The sequence below is a fragment of the Chrysochloris asiatica genome, unplaced genomic scaffold (genome assembly GCF_000296735.1).
Source record: "Chrysochloris asiatica unplaced genomic scaffold, ChrAsi1.0 scaffold00033, whole genome shotgun sequence".
Taxonomy (NCBI): domain Eukaryota; kingdom Metazoa; phylum Chordata; class Mammalia; order Afrosoricida; family Chrysochloridae; genus Chrysochloris; species Chrysochloris asiatica.
In genome coordinates, this window is record NW_006408551.1 from 13,420,498 (window position 1) to 13,437,670 (window position 17,173).

Sequence of the window (17,173 nt, forward strand, 5' to 3'; positions counted from 1 at the left end):
ACAGGCAGTAATAATTAGAACAGAGAATCAGAGTCAGGCCTTCTGATAGCAAAGCCCATTCACTATACCACTTCCCCTTGAAAGTGCAAAGAGTTCATGGAAAAATGGAACTGAAAGATAATGGAAGTTTTCCATGAACTCTTTTATTCTCCTAGTATGCTCTTGGAGACCTGGTGTGATGTACTCCACTGAAAGGTCAGTTTGAACCACAAGGTCAGCGGTTCAGACTCACCAGTCGCTCCTTAGAAACCCTACACAGGGCCACTATGAGTCAGAACTGACTCGATGATACTGACACTTAACAACAAAGTATGTTCTTAACTATTCGGGATGCTCCAGAATGAATGAGGTTTCTCTTTACACAGCATGTTACTTCATAAGTAAAACCTTTCAAATAGTCTTTATTTAGTCATTACCATCTTCACTGCCATCAAGTTGATTCCAGTTCATAATGACCCTGTATAGCATTTTTCAAGGCTGTAAATCTTTACAGGATCAGAAAGCCTCATCTTTCTACTTGAGGAGCTGCTGGTGGGTTTGAACTGCCAACCTTGTGGTTAGCATTCGAGTGCTTAATCCTACAGTGCCACCAGACCTCCTCCTTTGTTATCCACACCATTAAAGTTTTAGGTTTTATCAAGGTGGACTAGGCTCCCGTGATCTTATCCCAGCTTATTGTTTCAGCCTCTGTGCTTATCACTTCTTGCCCATATTTCACATTCTGTAAATATCAAGGTGTTTGTTGTTATCCCAGGTTAGATCAACTGTATAGCACCTGTCACACTCTGGGCATATATTCCATTGTACTCATCTACTCATCACTTTATGTGGTAGGCATCTGTTTACCTGTCTTTCCCAAATGAGTTGAATGGTTTTTGTTTTAAGAGTTATTCGAGGGAAGAAGCAATGTCGTTTCTCTTTTATACCCAGCCCTAGTAATACAGAGCCTGGTAACAGAATATAGGAATTGAGTCAGTGTTTGAAGAATGAATGAATGAATGAACTGGTGTCCAAGCATAGGAATCAGTTTGGTTGAATACTCAAGGAAGGGTGTATCTAGACTTTCCACTCCAACTATATTCTACAATGAAGAGTTATACAACCATCAAGAACTTACTCTGTATTCTGTCTATAACTACTCATTTCATTTGTTGTTGAAGTTATTTGCATTTGTGCAGGGCTAACTTCAGCAAGTTTGTGGTTTAGAAAGAATGTCAACCTGGGTAGCCTTCAGAACCTTTGATGGCATGGTCTCTAAACCATCTGTATGGTGCTCAGGTACCCTATCTGAGGACTCACTGGCAGCATAAAGGAAAGGAATTTTGTCGACTTTTTTTTTTGTTAAGGGACGATTAGGATAAAGAAATAATTTACTCTTACTTTTTTAACCAGACATATCAAAGAATTTTTTTTATTATGTATTTTTTCTTTTCTATAAAGAAAATAAAAGTTTGAGGTTGTAGATATGTTGGTACGTAATCAAGATGATATTTAATATTATACATTCTAATCAAAGCTATCTACTTCCAAATGCCTGTTTACAATTCTCTCATTGCATCATGTAGTCTAGATAATTTTCTCTTTCCTATTAGGCTAAGTTAAAGAGAAGACAACAATCTTTGCTACCGTCCCCTAAGAAACGAAACCAAATTAATTAGAGTTTGAGCACTCTCACTGCATAACGAATTTATGCACTTCGACATGTGACCCCACCTCCCCAAAAAAGCACCAATGAATAGACTCTCTAAAACCTTTGCCTTTTGATTTTTGTAGCCATGTCAGTTTTATTCTGAGGTTCTTAAGTTGATTAGCTCCTTCTACTTACACCTTAGAGAAAATGTGTGCCACCCTTCACTTGGTCTAAGGAGTTCCTAAGTTGGGTTTCAACTGCCCCAACCTGGTGCTGTCACTTGATCAAACAGATTCTCCATTTAGCTTTTCATTATGATTCTGTATTCTCGGACTCCATATTTTAGTAGGTAATCTAACAATATTTTGGAAGAGCATCAGGCTTGTTTTAAATGCACAAACCTGATTTAGTGTATGATTTTCAGAAAGAACATTTGCAATTATTCTAGTAACAAAAGAGTACAAGACATTATCATTGCAGTGAAACTATAAGTGCAAAACTGATGTTCTCCTATGTAAACTATCACTCAGTTCACAAGAAACACTTAAAAAAAAAAAAAAGTACTGACAGTAAACTCATACCTTGGTGAACTTTAGTACTTAAGAAATTACTTGGCAATTCCCTGACTTCATTCTCTTTGGATACCACTGGAGTCATCGTTCATCCTCCTTGAGGTTACTTGGTTGCCTTGTGTCTTGGTCCTTGAGAACCAGCTTATTTGAGAATATGACTCTTATAAGATATGTGGATGTCCCCAAGAGAGTTCTCATCTTTAGACCCTAGCTGTCCAGTACCTGGCAATGGTGAGCACATAGTATTCAGGTGATAAATATTTGCCAATTTAATGACTGGAGTAATAACTGAATTAATTAAAAACTTCTGTTTAAAAACTGAGATGACAAGTTGAGCCAAGTTATTCATGTGGTAAAAGCTATTTATAAACCTGAAGTGGTGTCATTTTGACTTGGTCTGTGAGAGGTGACTCTTATTGCGTTTGTCCTGGTTGGCCATAATGCTTAAAAGAACAGATGATTTAAAATGAATGAGATTTATTGTCTGGTCCTTGAATTACAGCAAAGGCTCTTTCAGAATAAGTGGTTCACCTCGTCTAGCCTAGAATCAAAGATGCGTTGCTTTAGATGCAAACGATACTAGCACTCTCAGTCAAGGTGAATCGATTGCTGACATTGTTCTATTCCCTTTTTATGGAGTATTTGCTTCTAGCATTAGGATTTAGTCTCTCAGTGATAGGGAAAAAGCCGTTGAAATTTAGATATTTTCATTTCAATTTTACATTTTTTTAACAAATAAGTTGAATAGCATCTTCGTTTTGAAGAGGGTTTTAAGCTACATTGTTGTTCTAGTTAAGTGGTGTCAAATTGGTTCTGAGTCACAGTGACCCTGCATAAGGTTTTGGAGGTGGGTTTAAACCACCAACCCACTGTTTAGCATTCCATTGCTTATCCTACAGTGCCACCGGAGAACTCCTTTATGCTACATTGTTGTTAGGTGCCATCGAGTCAGTATTGATTCATAGTGACCCTATACACAAGTTGTTGTTGTTGTTAAGTGCCGTCGAGTCGGTTCCAACCTATAGCGACCCTGTACAGGGTTTCCGAGGGTGTAAATCCTTACGGGAGTAGAAAGCCTCATCTTTCTCCCGCGGAGCAGCTGGTAGTTTCAAACCGCTGACCTTAAGGTTCGCAGCCCGATTCGTAACCACTACGCTACCAGAGCTCCTTCTATACACAAGAGGAGGATACAATTGCTAATATTTGCATATAGTAAAAGTTTCATTCTTAAAATTATGCCAGTTAGAAGGATTTACCTACATTCAGAAATTTAAAGTTGCAATTGACATCATCATGTCTCCCAATATCCTAGAATTCAAACTTTCTGGAAAAGTACTATAGTAAAGAAAATTGAGGAAAGTGCTAACATTTACTGAGAATTTATCTGCTGAATTTCCCAGCAACTGATATGTTAGTACAAAAAGTAGAAAAATCTCAGTGAGAGGCAAAAAGAGAATGCAGGAAAATTAAGGAAACAAACAAGAAAAAAATAAATGAAATAGGGAAATAGTAATGTTTTAACATGCAATACGCCATGCACCAATTAGATAGCCCATGTAGCACGTGAAAAGAGCTCTGGCACTTGACTGCTAACAACACGTTGGCGGTTCAAACCTACCAGCCACTCCTTAGGAGACAGAAGTCTTTCTGTGCCCACAAGGATTTGCAGTCTCATAAATCCTATGTGTGGTCTCTATGAGTTAGAATCAACTCTATGGGTTTGGCCTTTGGTAATTAATTTGGACCAAGGAGGACCACCACAGCTTGAAGTTCCAAGAGGATTAAAAAAAAAAAATTCTTCTCTCTCTCTGTCTCTCTCTCTCTCTCTGTCTCTCTCTCTCTCTCTCTCTCACACACACACACACACACACACACACACACGAGGGTGAGTCAAAAATAATCTGCACTCTGCCTTTGGAATTTATTTTAGTCAACTTTTAGGAAAGACAAATACATCATTTTTCTACATAATCTCCTTGAGTCTCAATACACTTTGTCCATCTGTCAACAAGCATTCGTGTATTCTCTTATTAAAATATGTTTTAGGCTGAGCTGCGTGCCACAAATGTACTGTCGTTTTCACTTCTTCATCAGAGGGGAATCTTCATCCTTGAAGGGCTGTTTTCAGGGGACCAAACAGGTGAAAGTCTGATGGAGCAAGATCAGGACTGTAGGAAGGAGGCTTTAATGCCTCAAAATGAAGATTTTTGCAGAGTGTCAACATTGTGAGCAGAGGTATGTGAAAGTGCATTGTCATACAAAATCACAAAGCCTTTGGATAGCAGTCCTCTGGTTTTAATCTGAAGTTTAGGCTTCAGCTCTTCAGTGAACATCTCATTGTAAGAAGCATTGTTGATTGTTGAACATTTTTTTCTGATAGTGTTCAAATAGTGGCCCTTGAGAATCCCAGAAAACTATAAGCTCCAAGTTTCCAGTTTATCATTGACTTTTGTACTTTTTCGTGGTTGGTGATAGAGGATGTTTCCGTTTCATACTCTGCCTTTTGCGCTCATGCTTGTAGTGATGAATCCATGTCTTATCACTGGTAATGATTTTTTTTTTTAAAAGAAACTTTTACCTTCCTTCAAGTATCGATCTAAATTTTGTTTGCAGATGTACACACACTTCTGTTTATGCTCTTCCATGAGCAGAGACTTTTCAAAACCTGAGTTTGTTGTAGATTATTTCATAGGCAGAGCCATGGCTGACTTGCAGATGATTTGCTACATAGTCCACTTTCACTTGCCTATTCGAAAGAATCATTTCACATGCATGCTTAGTGTTGTCATCAGCCATGGACATGGACAGGTGTTTTAATATAACCAGAATGCAGATAATTTTTGACTCATGCTCATATCTGTTGTTGTTCAGTGCCTTTGGGTCGATTCTGATGCATAGTGACCCTGTATAGGGTTTCCAAGGAGAGGCTGATAGGTTTGAACTGATGACCTTGTGGTTAGCAGTCCAATGATTATCCTACAGCACCACACCAAGACTCCATATACATGTAGTGAATTTTGTTTAAAACTATGTTTTGACAAGGAACAGCTGGTGAATTTGAACCGCCAAATTTGTAGTCAAGTGCTTATCCTACAGTGCCACACCAGGACTCGGTAATGCTATCTGGTATTATAATCATATTCTCAATTTTCAATCTTTATGGTCATGTGTAACCTTAAAGCCTTAAAGTCTATTTTTTGTTCCAACCCCATTGGCATTGGAAATCTTATCAGAGAAAATGTTTTTTTTGTTTTTTGTTTTTTTTTTAAAGAAAGATCAATTTAGTAATATTGATGCTCACTTCATATTGTTTTCACAGAGAAATAAAAAGATAATCGTAACATTCAAGAGGGAGCTCTGAGACCACCTCTTGAATCACTGTTTTCTTTGTTGTTGTTGTTAAGTACTGTGGAGTTGATTCTGACTCATAGTGACCCTTGCACAAGGTTTCCGAGGTTGTAAATCTTTACGGGAGCAGAAGGCCTCATCTTTCTCCCGCGGAACGGCTGGTAGTTTCGAACTGCCAACCTTGAGGTTAGCAGCCTGATTCGTAACCACTGCGCTCCCAGAGCTCCTACTGCTTTCTTTAGCCACTGTGAAATATGAAATACCAATGCACTGGACTGCTAGGTTGGTTTGAACCTCAAGGTCAGTGGTTCAAATTCACCAGCCACTCCTCGAAACCCTGTACAGGGTTGCTGAGTCAGAATGACTCATTGGCACTTAACAACAGCAACAAGCATTTGAGGGGAAAAATGCTGTTCAAAGTTGGGATGATGACGCATAGAAAATTTAAAAGATGGCAGTAATAGAGCCAAAATGCGCATTATCAGAAGAGACTCTTGGCTGCTGGATTCAGAGTTCTGTAAATGTTAGGTGTCACTTTTTTCTCTTTTTAGCTGTGAATGTAGGCAGTGCTACAAGAACAAGTATCTCTGATTAATTAGGGATAAAGAGGTTACATCAACTTTTTAGTGTTTCTAAAGGAAGAAATCAAATGTACCTCGCTTTTGTTGGGAGTGACTGAGTGGATTGTTGAGGTTTGCATTAACGAAAAAGCTGATCTTATTCATTGGAATCCAAAGGAAAACATGCCAGAAGTATCAAGAATGTTATCAATGAAAAAACCACATATGGTGCTAGATTAATAGAAAAACACTTTCCCGTGTTATTGGAATGATATTGTTATGTTTGAAGATGGATATGGTCAGATGAAATTTCCCATAAATGTCTAACTTATGTTTCTTTATATAATTACTTTTGTTTATATGGGCACCACTCTTAATGATGATAATCAGTTGCTAGTGTGCTGATGTATTATTCTAACAACTTAATACATTTGTACAAACCAGTGTATCTGGTCTCCGCCACCTTTTATTTTTAAGTGAGAAAGAACCCAGTCATATAAAGAAATTGTTTTATAACTATTAAAATGTATTTCTTCATCCCTGATGATGTAATATTGGTAGGTTTATTTTCATAGTTCTTAGCAGATGATTCACATTCGGTGCTGTCTGAGCTGACTCAAAAATCCATCTTTAATAGCACAGATAGATCCCTGGTGGCACAGTAGTTAAGCACTCAGCTGAAATGCCGGTATTTTGAACCCACTAGCCACTCTGAAAGGAGCTCTGGTAGTGTAGTGGTTACCTAAGGGTCAGCAGTTCAAAATACTAGCTGTTCCGTGGGAGAAAGATGAGACTTTCTGCTCCCATCAAGATTTGCTGTCTAGGAAACCCCATACCAGGTCGCTATGAGTCAGAACTGACTCCCCGGCATCCTACCACCACCACCACTCTGAGGGAGAAAAGACCCTGCAGTCTGCTCCATAAAGTTACAACCTAGGACTCTTTATTGGGAAATTCTCCTCTCTCATATAGGGTCATTATACATCAGGATCAGAATGGCACCATGGTGGCAGCAGAGAAACAATAGAATTTGGTAGTGCTGTATACTTGAAATGAAACCAGTGGATCTTTCCTGCTGTTTTCTTCTCATAACCCTTCTAAACCTCCGTTTTATACTTTTAAAAGGCGTTAAGGAGTCCTGGTGAGGCGCTGTGGGCTAATGCTTCAGACTGCAAAGTTGTTTGAACTGTAAGGTCCGTGGTTCCAGCTTACCAGCTGCTCCTTGGAAACTCTATACAGGGTTGCTATGGGTCCGAATCAACTCGACAGCACTTAACAACAAGAAGGTGGCTTTTATTTTGAGTAAAAGAAGACAGTAGCCAAAGTGTCATTGATCAGCTGGTGAGAGGTCATTAAAAATAAATAAATAAATCCTCCTGCAGTTAAATGTTGACAGTTCTCCAGTTTGAGTATATTTCTATTCTGCAAAAAATTGGCCGAATTTTTCTATTTCTTCCGTCTTCCCTCCTTCCATCACCAAAAATGTATTGAGTGCACACTACTACTGATGGGTTTGTCACTATGCTAACATACATGTGTTGTATGTTACATGTGTTGAGAGGTTTCTGACTGAGTCATCAGAATTATTCATATAAAAATTCAGCAAATATTAATTACTGTGCCCTCCCTACATAAGACACTATGTCACTGAGTTGGCAAGGGCAGGGACTAGCCATACCCCTGGGTACCACCAGGGCACAGGAACAAGGGAGAATTGCACCCCCTTGCTGCCAACCTCCAGCTGCATCCTGTGCCCACAGGCTGCTGAATCAACCAAAATGCCATTCTCTTTTAATTCCATTTTCCCACAAACTTTTTGAAGTTCCCTTGTGTGTGTGACATAAAAATTGCCAGTTTTACCAATTTTAAATGCATAAATTCAATGATTTAAGCATCTTCCAAGGCTATGCAACCATCACCACTATCTGCTTCCAAAATGTTTCATCAACCCAAATAGAAATTCTACCCATGAAGTTCCAGGGGGTTCCTACCCTTTCCCCAACCCTGGTAACCTACAATCTACTTTTTGTCTCTATGAATTTGCTTATTGTAGACACTTAATGTAAGTGGACAGAGACAATATTTACTTTTAAAAATCTAGCTTATTTAAATTAGCATAATGTTTTCATCATTCATCTGTGTTATAGCATGTGTCATTTCTCTGTGTCTGAATACTATCCCATTGTATGTATATACCTCATTTTGTCTCCAGTCAGTTGTTGATGAACATTGGAGTTGTTTGTTTTACCTCCTGGCTATCATGAATAATGCTGCAATCAACATTTGAGTCTGAGTCCCTGTAAATGTATTCATTTGAGACTTGTCTTTAGATTTTCTAAACTTTAAATTTAGACTTGCAAAAAAACTTAAAAAGAATAACAAATGCAGATGTAAAACTTTTCCAGTAGGCCTTATTCAAATTGAAATTAAATTTCAATTCTGAGAACTACCTTATCACCAAGTTTTACAATTCATCTTCTGGGATGAGTTTCAGAACCATTGAAATATAATCCTAGGAAGCTAACACTGATGCATTTTAGCCATGTACTAGGAGTCCTAAGGAGCTCTGGTAGCGTAGTGGTTACGAATTGGGCTATGAACCACAAGGTCAGCAGTTTGAAACTACCAACTGTTCCACGGGAGAAAGATGAGGCTTTCCGTTCCTGTAAAGATTTACAGCCTCGGAAACCCTGTACAGGGTCGCTATGGGTTGGAACTGACTCGACGGCACTTAACAACAACAACTAGGAGTCCTGCTGTGGTGCTGTGGGTTAATGCGCTGGACTGCAAAGTTGGTTTGAACCACAAGATCGGCAGTTCAAGCTCACCACCTACTCTTTGGAAACCCTAGCCGACTCAGTGGCACTTAAGAATAACAAGAAGTCAGCAGAAGACTGAAAGAGCTTGCCATTGGTGTCTGCATTTTATCCTATGCTTTCCTGGGAATACAAGGGGGCTTAGAAAATTTTATGGAAAAATACAGTGAAAAGATTTGAAGCCACCTTGTACAAGGGAAAAGAGCCAGTAGTCTGCCACTGCCCTGTGCTCTTTGTCATTTTCACCTTCATTTTGATACGAACCTGGTTGACGTGGATAATCATTCCTTGTGCAGCCAACTGTGTGCTTATGTTATTATTATTATAGAACAGAAATGTATTTCCTCAGTTTGTTGTTGTTGTGTGCCGTTGTGTCAGTTCCAACTCATAGTGACCCTGTATAGGGTTGTTAAGAGGGGCTGAAGGGTTGAATCACCAAATTCAGGGAACTGGCTCTGTGTTGCCAACTGGGGACTGTATCTTGAAAGCGAGGGGTTTATTCCTTGACATCCAAAGAATGCATGAGTAGAGGGATTCCAATACCTGTTACAGACTTGATTCTAAGTGTTAGAAAAGGACAAGGGAAGCCACTTTTCCTCCAGATCCAGTAAATTGGGGACATGAGGACATATCAGTGTCTGTGAGTCCATTCTCTAGCTGGGACTCAGAACATTCAAAAGAAATGAGTACTAGTTCATCAGTATTGAGAGCATCCATCTAGACAGTGCTAATTAGATGTAGAAAAGAAGACAATGTTCTGTTACTAGAACTCTATAAATGGGCTACGTTAAAAGAACTACCTGTTTTTTTCTATCCTTTTAAATAAAAAATGGCCAAGTACAGTAAAAGTAAATTATGTAGAACAAAAGCTTGAATACTGAGAGCTTGAATCTAATTTGAGGAACCCCATGGAGTTTATGAAACTTAAAGAAGTAGACCCTGATGTAATGAGGCAGTTTTGAAATGTTATGTGAACCAATGGTAATTTGTAGTTCATAGTGTTGCAAAGGAGTCCTGGTGTGGTGCTATAAACACTCTACTGCAAGCTCAGCTTGAACCACAAGGTTGGCGGCTCAAACTCATCAGCTGCTCCTCAGAAACCCTAAGCCAGTCCCTGTGACTCGGAACTGACTCAGTAGTACTTAGCAACAACAAAAGCAATGTAACAAAGAATAAAAGGGATGTCAGTGGTGTCTCAGCAATGTTCATAGAAAGGATAAGACACCTACTGTAAGAACAACTACTTCCGGCATATGTGGGAAGACACCCAAACAAACAGCCACCATCGCTACTTTAAAATAACCTTTTTGGAAAAGTAAAGCTTCAGAGAAGGAAATTGTGTCCAAAGTCCTTAGGAATACTGTCCTACTGTCCTGAGATGTATCTCTTAAGGAGTGTTGAAACTTTAACGTGAAAAGTCAGGAGAAGACTCATTCTGCTTACGTCACTCATTTATTGTCCACACAGAAGCTCTGCACTTGGTGAGACGTGGGAACTATAGGAGCCCATCCATTTCACCGCTTCAACTCTGTTCATGACTCTTGGGTCTGTAAACCTGGACTTGACCTCCTGACTGAGTACTAGTCACTTATTGCCAGCTGCTTTTGAGTCAGTTCCCTTTGGCTGGTCTTCCAAGGTCATTCTGCCTGCTATCATTAGCTCCCCCATCTCTCTGCCAGCCTCAAGTTCACCCTTTCTGAGAGGCTCAGCAACTTGGCATAAAGTCCTGGGGATATTCATTGACCCTTTGGAACTCTTCCATCCCCTGAACTCATAGAGCTCTCTGCTGTTCATTTTTTGTTGTTATTGTTATATTCATCACCCACATTACCACATATGTTTCCGTGGAATTCTGCTGTGGCGCTATAGGATACGCACTGGACAACAAGGTTGGTTTTTGAACTTGCGCAAGGTCAGTGGTTCAAACTCACCAGCTGCTCCTCGGAAACCCTATACAGGGTTGTTGTGAGTCAGAAGCAACTCAACAGCACTTAACAACAGCAACAACGCTTCCCTAATAAAGTGGAAACATTTTCTATGATTCTTCCAAGATGCTGAGCACAAACCCCTCCATGTCCTCAATAAATGCCTATTTATTGACTGGTAGATTCTGTGGATACCTTGGGGATACTAACTGAAATAAGCTAACAAGAGTAAAGGAGAATTTTAAGGACCAGCTCACCACCTACTGCCAGGCCCTTTCCTCCTAGAAGCTCATTGTGTTTTTCGTATTTTTATACATTTCTCAGTGATGTACTATATCATTTTCAGTTTGTCCACCATACTACTACTTCCCAGTAACCATGTTAATCTTAGTTCCTTATGTTTAAGTATAGATTTATTTGCTTTTTTTAATCTAGTGAAGATGGAAAACAGAGAAACCTGAGTAGGGGTGGGGAATGGAGGGAATAATAATGACAGATGAGAAGTGTGGATACTAAGGACTATAGGAATTCAGAGAAGAATGAGTCACTTGGATTTAGGTGGTGAGGAGAAACAAAAGAATTAGGACTTGAACCGAGTTTTGAAGAGCAGATAAGGCCATCATAATGATAGCATCTTAAATTGATATATTACTTTTGCATCAGAGACTGGTTGCCTCCCCTATAAATATTCTCCCTTTCTTGGTTGGATGGGTACTAGTTTTGTTCAGCTATGGTGGTTCATTTTGTTGTCAGAGATTGATTTAAAGTTGGACATGTGACCCAGTTCTTGCTTATGAGACTTGGAGGGGAGGTGTGCTTAGAGACTTTGGGAAAAGTTTTCCATCTTCTAAGGACAGTACTGAAAGAGATGATCCTTTACTGCCTGTGGTCTTTAGCTGGTCTAATGTGATACCTGGAGCTGCTGCACAGGAACATCTTTCAACTACAAGAGGAACTAAATGAAAGACAATGGAATGAAAAGGTTGAAGGAACTAGTCATCAATACTATTAATCAGTCTCTGTGCTTTGTACAGGTTTGTAAGATAGCTAATTTCCTTATAGCTTAAAACTGTTTTGAATTGGCTCAGAACTATTCAGACAGTACAACAGTTCTACATTTAGCCAACTGTTTGTACGGAATATTGATTGACTTTGATATTAATAACAACTGTGTGTAGTAGATGTTGTTGTTGGTAAGTGCTATCAAGTCAGTTCTGACCCACAACGACCCTGTATAGGGCTTCTGAGGAATGGTTGGTGTGCTTTAACCACCAACCTTGTGGGTCAAACTGACTTTGCAATACAGCACATTAACCCATAGCACCACACCAGGGTTCTATGTAGTAGATAAGACACACATAATTATTCACTTGTATGAGTATTGGCAGGGTGGCCAGACTTCATCTCTCATACTTCGGACATATTGTCAGGAGGGACCAGTTGCTGGAGAAAGATACCATGTTTGGTAAGGTCAGAGAAAAAGAAGAAGACCTCCAGTGAGATGGATTGGCAGAGTGGCAGCATCAGTGGGCTCAAGCGTGGCAACAATAGTGAGGTTGGCCCAGGATCAGGCAGTGTTTCATTCTGCTGTGCATAAGGTCGCTATGAGTTGGTACCGACTCGATGGTAACTCCAAGTTTGCATATTTCATTAGAATACTTTCACTTCTCAAGTCGTCCATTGAACCCCTCTGTTCAGCTCTTGTACGTCATCATTTCTTCTTTTCTATATACAAGAGCAGGTTGAGAGTCTTTCCTGACATTCCTTTATGGTCCTTTCTACAAATGAGTATTGATAATGAAACTAAATGAGTATTGATAGTGAAACTAAAGTTAAGATGCGATTTGCCTAAGGGTTTGGTTCTTTCCAAGTTTACAAATTCTCAGTTTTCTGTATGCTGTTTTAAAAGACTGTTGTAGTTAAGATTCATTGGTTCATTTCTGACTAATAGCAACTCTGTGCAACAGAACACAACACCGCCTACTCACAACTAATTGTATGCTTGAGTCTGTTGTTGCAGCTAATGTGTCTGTCCAGCTCATTGTCTTCCTCTTTTTCATGAACCCTCTGCTTTACAAAGCGTAACATCCTTCTTCAAAGATTGGTCTTTCCTGATGATATGTCCAAAGGACATGAGATGAGATCTCACCATCCTTACTTCTAGGGAGCATCCTGGCTGTATTGTTGTTGTTAAGTACCACTCAGTCGATTCTGACTCCTTGCAAGCCTGTGTAGGGTATCCAGGCAAGGAGTGGTTCCTATCACTTGAACCAGTGACATTGCGGTTAGCAGTCCAGTGTTTATCCTACAACCCCACACCAGGACTCCAGACTTCCTCCAAAACAGATTTGTTTATTTTCCTGGCAGTCCATGATCTATTCAGTATATATCACCAACATCAGAATTCAAATGCATCAGTTTTTCTTTGATCATCTTTATTCATTGTCCAACTTTTGTATGTAGAGGAAGCAACTGATAATACCATAGCTTAGGTCAGGTACACTTTAGTCCACAAATGACATCTTAGTTCTTTAACACTTTAAAGAGAGGCTTTTGCAGCCAATTTTCCCAATTCAATATGCCATGTGATTGTTGACTGATCCTTCTATGGGCGATAATTGTAGATCCAAGTAAAAGGAAATCCTTGACAGCTTCAGTATTTTCTCCGTTTATTGTCGAAGGGTTCTATTTTGCCTATGTTGTTGTGAAGTGCTGTCAAGTCGATTCCAACCCCTAGCGGCCCATTATAGGGTTTCCCAGGAGTGACTGGTGAGCTTGAACCACTGACCTTGTGGTTTAGACTGATGTTGCGGCCCTGCCCTTTTCCTACAGTGCCACACCTGGACTCCATTTTACCTGTAGAATCCTTCAATATTGAAGCTTGAAGCTTGAATTCTTTCTTATGTTCTTTCAGCATGAGAAATGCCGAGCATGTTTTCTCTTTGGGTTTTGTAACTCCAAGTTTGCATATTTCATTAGAATACTTACACTTCTCTAATAAAATATGCAAACTTGGAGTTACAAAACACAAAGCATTAGAATACTTACACTTCTCAAGGAGCTCTGGTAGTGTAGTGGTTACGAATCGGGCTGCGAGCCACAAGGTCAGCAGTTTGAAACTACCAGCTGTTCCGTGGGAGAAAGATGAGGTTTTCTGCTCCCATAAAGATTTACAACCTCGGAAACCCTGTACATGGTCGCTATGAGGCTGAACCGACTCCACGGCACATAACAACAACTTACACTTCTCAAGTCGTTCATTGAACCCCTTTGTTCAGCTCTTGTACTTCATCATTTCTTCTTTTCTATATACAATAGCAGGTTCAGAGTCTTTTCTGACATTCCTTTATGGTCCTGTCTTTCTTCTATTATTTAATAATTTTTTGCTTTCTTCATGTATGCTATCATTGATGTCATATGATAGTTTGTCTGGTCTAACGTCATTAGTGTTCAATGTGTGAAATCTATTCTTGAGGTGGCCTCTAAATTGAGATGGGATGTACTCAAGGTCATACTTTGGATCTTGTGAACTTGTTTTAATTTCTTCAGCTTCAACTTGAACTTGCGTATAAATTACTGATGCTTGTTCTGTGATCAGCCCCTGACCTTGTTCTGACGAATAATGTTGAGCTGTCCCATCATCTATGTGTGTATTCCATCCAATGAGGTCCATGCGTGTTGTTGCCCTGTTTTCCATGTACTAATCTTTCATTGCTCCCAATGTTTGCATTGCAATCTCCTGTAGTTATCAGTGCACCTTGATGGCCTGCTTTTGATCAATTTCAGACTTGTACAGGTTAATAAAAGTCTTCAATTTCTTCATCTTTGGCATTAGTAGTTGGTGCATAAATCTGAATAATAGTCATATTAACTGACAAAAATGAAACAAAATGGCCAATACTAGTCCATTTCAACTCATGAATGCCTAGCATGTTTATCTTTAAGCATTCTGTTTAATTTTTGACAACTTTCAGTTTTCCTTTGTACATACCACATTCCAATTACTAATGGATGCTTGCAGCTGTTTCTTTTAATTTTGACTCGTGGAACATCACCAAATGAAGGTCCCCAAAGCTTTACTCTAACCACATCATTAAAGTCAGCTATACTTTGAGGAGACAGTTTTGCCTCAGTGTTATTTTGCTTGTCTTTTTACCTGAAGGATTTGTTTTCCAGCACTGTATCATACAGGGTTCATCAACTACCCATAAGGTTTTCGCTGGTCAATTTTTTTAAAAGTAGATTTACACGCCCTCTTTTAGGCTGGAAGTTCTGCTGAAACCTTTTTAACCCCGGTGACTCTGATGGTATTAGAAATACCAGAGGCATAGCTTGTAGCTTCACAGAAATATACAAGTCATCACAGTACAACAAACTGACAGATGTTTACATGGATGTTGTTGTTAAGTGCCATCGAGTCGGTTCCAACCCATAGCGACCCTGTATAGGGTTTCCAAGGAGACGCTGGTGAGCTTGAACCGCCAACCTTGCAGTTCAAGCGGCTTTGCAGTCTGGTGCATTAACTCACAGTGCCACACCAGGACTCCATTTACATGGATAGCTTCGTATAAATGGAGAAACACTGTTCTTACAGTCCATCAGTTTGGACTGCAGACCTGCTCTATACAAGCCGCATATTTGCGAAGCAGGGATAGAAGTTGAGCAAAGGATGAAAGTATGTGTTCAGTTTTTAGTGCATGAAATCGTATCCATGTTGGCTCTAATGCACGTTGCTTGTTTTGGGGGAGTGATAACCATGGTCAGAAAGTTAAGTTGGGATTAGATTCTTGTGACCTGAGAGTTCCAGGCTACAGAGCTAAATCTTTAAACTGTGGAAAAAAATGCTAATGTTGATGACAGTGTCCCAGAAGTCATGTGGTGCAACAAAAGAGAAGATCTTTAAAAGTCCTTCAATTTTGGTAACAATTTCTAGTTGTTATGTTGTTGTTGAGTGTCATCAAGTCAGTTCTGACTCATAGTAACGCTGTATAAGGTTTCCAAGATGCAGCTGGTAGGTGTCAATTGTCAACTTTGTGGTTAGCAGTCCAGTATGGGCCATTTAATATATAATCTACTATGTAATTTGAAATAAAGGAAATCCAGAAACTATCAGGAACATTATTTTAGGGTTAGATAATTTAGCAGTTGTTGTTGTTGTTAAGTGCCATCGAGTCGATTCTGAACCATAGCGGCCCTGTATAGGGTTTCCAAGGAGCAGCTGATGAGCTTGAACCACGTTGCAATTCAGATGACTTTGCAGTCTGATGTATTAGCCCATAGCCCTGCACCAGGATTCCATAATTTAGCAGTATTCATACCTAAAAAGATGTTTAGTAGTGTTTTATGACTTATCGTTATTAAGTGCTGTTGAATCAAATGTGACTCAGAGCGACCCTGTTAGTAGGGTTTCCGAGGAGCAGCTGGTGGGTTTGAACTGCTTATCTTGTGGTTAGCAGTCCAGTGCTTATCCTACAGCACCCCACCAGCACGCCTTATGAATTACTTAGTGTACATCAAACTTGTCTATGACATCGGGGACCCATATGGTAGATTAATTGAAGCAAGGATGCTGAATTAGATAGTTTGATATCCTCTTCAAAGACTAATCTCCCTTAGGACAAAGACAGGAAAATTGTGACATTTTGATTTGTGTATAGGGCCTTTTAGCATGAGAACAATAAATAGCCTTTTGTAGCTTCTTAACAAGACGTGTAGTGTGCTATAATAGCACTCAGGAGCTTGCATGAACATCTTTTGCTCACTAATAACTAGTAAAATGAGTGTATTTTAAGTGGAAAGTCATAGTGCTTCCTTTTTATTTATTCTGTTCATCTACGTAACAGCCTTTGGTTTTGTGATATGAGTCCCACTTCCTAGAGTGTGGAATGACAACATTATTTTATTAGAAGCAGCCATTGACTTGATTGGCCTGGAATCTCCAGTGCTGTCCGCTTACTGCTGTGGATTGCCAGGGCAGCCAAAAAGTAAGTTGAGTGTTTTGCATATTAGCAATCTGCATATGTGGGCTAAGCATTGTGTAATAGTCTCTAGAGAAGAACCCTTGGTGCTTTCTGCTGAGATGAGTGCACCAGGAGGACAGAAAGCTGACTGACCTTGTGGCCTGAGAAGACCTTCTTCTTAATGGGCCCAGAAAAATGGAGTGGGCCAGGAGAGTAGCGGCCAGAGTTATAAGGCCTCATGAAAGCATTGTCATTTAACAAGTTTTGTATGTGTATGACAGCTTGGTGCTCCTCTGCTTCTAAATTTAAAGGTTTACCTTTTAGTCAGTCCATATTTGACTTCTCCTTGAGCTACAGAAATG

The 17,173-nt window shown here is 39.6% G+C and overlaps 1 protein-coding gene across 2 annotated transcripts in view; it reads left to right on the forward strand.

Annotated features, from left to right (window-relative positions):
* The window catches only part of SRGAP1 (SLIT-ROBO Rho GTPase activating protein 1), a 404,265-nt gene that overhangs the window by 84,653 nt on the left and 302,439 nt on the right, over positions 1-17,173 (forward strand). The window lies entirely within an intron of this gene.